At 44.4% G+C, this 3,588-nt stretch overlaps 1 pseudogene; it reads right to left on the bottom strand.

Moving 5' to 3' along the window:
- Positions 1-1,063: 1,063 nt before the first annotated feature.
- LOC132405226 (craniofacial development protein 2-like) lies at positions 1,064-3,024 on the bottom strand (annotated as a pseudogene).
- Positions 3,025-3,588: the final 564 nt, after the last annotated feature.

Genomic DNA, 3,588 nt, shown 5'->3' on the forward strand with positions numbered 1-3,588 from the left:
TGCTGTGCTTCCTCCATCTGGTCAGAGAGCAGGACTATGTCATCTGCAAAATCGAGATCTGTGAGCGTAACTGGTCTGACCCTTTTGGTTTGTCCTAGTTTTATGGTAAAACCAAGCTTGTCATGATCTTTGGAAGCTTGACATAGAGCACAATTAAGGACGATTATAAAGATGTAGGGTGCCAGAGTGTCTCCTTGCAGCACACCAGCTAGGAACTCAAACACTGCTGTTTCTCCATTTGGTGATACAACTTTCACCATGGTAGAGCTGGACTCTTGCTCTCAGTAGATGGTCTGGCACTCTGTAAGCTTTCAGGATCTTTAGCATTTTACCTCGGTGAATGGAGTCAAAAGCTTTGTGAAAATCGATCAAAGTAAGCATGGTTGGTAGGTTGTTCTTCTTGACTTTCTCGATGATTCTACGGAGAGCAAGTATTTGCATTACTGTTGTGCACTTCTGCCGAAAACCATTCTGTAATCTTAGCTTAGGGTCAATGGTGGTGCAAATCCTGTTCAAGATCATCCGATTGTATAACTTTGCTAAGATGCAGATTAAGCTGATACTGCGTTAGTTATCTGTCTTAGTGAGGGATCCAGACGTGGAGACAGAGATAATGTTTGAGAGTGACCACTGTTCTGGCTTGTCACCTTTCATCAGTGCCATATTACATATGTCCTGCAAGATGTTGTTCAGGTCGCAGTTCTTCAGGTCATCTGGTGGTATCCCATCTGGTCCAGCGCTCCTGCCCTGTTTGAGTGCATATTTGTCCTCCTTCAGTTCCTCAATGGTGAATGGGCTGTCATTAATGTCGACTTGCGTTAGTATCATGGGTATGTCTTCTTCAGCTTCTGTGATCATTGGAGGGCTTCTCAGCAGGCTCTTGAAGTTAGTAAACCATGTCTGGACATGGTCCTCTGCTGTTTTACCACTTACTTGACCTGATGGGGACTTCTTCTGTCTGCTGATCTCATTGACTAGGCGCCATGCTTTTCCGTGCAGCTTGTCTTCATTAGCAGCCTCTACCCCTCTCATCCTCTCAGCTAGTTCCTCTTCCTTCAGTCGGTCATAGGTTCTTCTTTGCTGTCTTGAACTTGTCTCTCAGCTGTTCTGTTTCACTCCTTCTAAGTTCGGCATGACAAGCATTGACCACACGTCTTGCTGTGGCAACATCAGGATGTTTTGAGATCCGGCTCTTTTTGATTCGCTTCACAGTTGGCAGACTCTTTGTTGCATCTGTGTGAGCGTCTATGAGCCGTTGATAGCGGTCGGTGGCAGTCTCTTCCTCCTCCCTCTCCAGTGGGCCAAAGCGATTTCTCACTTCCACAGTGTACTGGGCTTGAAGAATAGGTTGTGAGGAGAATGCCTTCCGGTCTATGTTCTTCATGGGACCTGTGGCTTTGGGTTGCCGCAGGCTCAGTCTCACTTGCATTGACACTACTCTGGTCAGAACTGACCGAGCTGAAGATGCTGTAGGCTTCGGTGTTGATCACACAATTACGTCATTTTGTTCTTACGAGGATGTAGTTGAGATGTTTCCTGTTGAGGGAGGCTCTGATTTCATATGTCCACAGTTTACCAGCTCACTTCTTGAACTGTGAGTTGGCGGCAATGAGTGTGTTCCTGGATGAAATCAGCTAGGTATTGTCCATTTCTGTTGGTAAAGTCGTGGTCTGAGTATGGAACATCTTCCAGTCCGACCTGGGCATTAAAATCGCTGAGCACAGCCAGAAAGTTATGTGCCAGTATTGAAGTGACAGCTTTGTGAAGTTTACTGTAGAAGGTCTCCACCTCGTTCTCCTTGCTGCAGTTGTGCTGAGAGTAACAGATGATGACAGGGTTCACCGGGTTTCCATTGAATTCCGCAGTAAGGATTCTGTCACTGACTGAGACTACACCTCTCAGTGCCTTCTTCGCCTTGCGGTTCAACATCAGCCCTACTCCTCCTTGTGTTGATATCGTCGTTGGCTCTCTCCATGCAGACGAGGTGATGAGGTGCGTCCCCTCTACCTTTGTGAACCTTATCTCTTCGTCTGGGTGTACATGACGGTGTTCTTGGATCCTCAGGATGGAGATCTCGGATCTACTTGCCTGTGATGCCAGCTCTATGCATCGAGGCAAGAGGCGGATGGTGTTTGCGTTGAAGGTTGAGATAATCGTTTTTACCTACAGCACAAAAGAGATGCAGTTCGCTTGGTCCCCTTGTTGAACTCAACCCTCCCCATGAGGTTTGAGGTTGTGTCTTCATACCGCCTGTCTAGGCCAGGGTCTGGGTGCCCCACAGAGTTCCTGAGCACTCCCGGCTCTGGAAGCATAGGGTTTGCGGGGTTGTCTGTCATCATAATGCCTTAATTGAGGCAGAAGGTGTGTGATATATTTTGATGCTTTAGCTATGAAATTTAGTGCATTAGTTCTCTTTTCTGTATTTTAGTTTGATCTACCCATTTATTATATTTTTCTTCCAGTTCTTGCACTCTGCTTTTTAGACCCAGCAATGATTAAGAAGTCCAGGGTCAGGATGTCTGGAGTCTCACTCAGGATAAATGAGTTGCACATTCAATTATTTTTAATTCCACATATCTACGTTAACTCTCTGTCATATTCATATTTGGCTGTGTTCCCTCTCCTGTTTTCTGTGGGTTAAAAATACAATTTTCAACCAATTCTAATTAATAAAGTCACAATTTAAATAATGTTAATTGGCCAGGTATTCAAATGAGAAAATAAGACTGATGAGACTTGGCCCAAAACACCGACTCTTTATTCTTCTCTATTTATGCTTCCAGTCCTGCTGAGTTCCTCAAGCATTTTCTGTGTACTACTCTGGATTTGCAACATCTGCAGAATCTTGTGTTTATTATTTACTGTCAATTGCTCAACTAAGTTATTGCTTGCTCTAGCTTTGGAGCTGCTGTGAGTCTGCACCAGAGCATGTCCATACTGTGCTGCACAAGTTACACTCACGTGCGACAAGCTGTCAGAATTCTTCTCTGAAATGTGGATGTTATTGGCCGAGTCAATATTCATTCTTTATGCCAATGTATTTTTTTTTTAATTTATAGTTCACTAAACTTTAATGCGAACGGCGTTAAAGGGGAAATAAAACAATAAACGCTAGGCCAAACAGGGCCGTTAACTAAAACTCTCAAACAGGAAAGAATATCTGATTATTAAACGATTACCGCTTGTCCAGAGTCAGTTGACTCCACAGTCCAATTTCTCAGGCAAACAAAAGCGAAGCATTGCTGTGCTGCGTCCAAGTCTCGACCTATGCCAATGTATCTTGATGGAGAAGATATTGGCAGGTCAAGTGATCCAGGATCCAGATCCAGCAAAGGGTTAATGACGCATTTCCAAGTTAGGATGGTGTGTACTATATGGAGAATCTGCAGCTGGTTGAACCACCATGGGACTACAGCGTAATCCTGCCAGTAATCAGAGGCTGTCAGCTTGGAAGCTTCCAAATATTTCAGGAGTGCAGTTAAAAGCTGACTGCAGTCACGCACTATTCACAAGGCAGGAATGGTTAGTGATAACAGATTTATTTTCATAATTGATGTTTGTGAAAGAGATGAGAGCTGATCATTGATT

The sequence above is a fragment of the Hypanus sabinus genome, chromosome 15 (assembly GCF_030144855.1).
Source record: "Hypanus sabinus isolate sHypSab1 chromosome 15, sHypSab1.hap1, whole genome shotgun sequence".
NCBI lineage: Eukaryota > Metazoa > Chordata > Chondrichthyes > Myliobatiformes > Dasyatidae > Hypanus > Hypanus sabinus.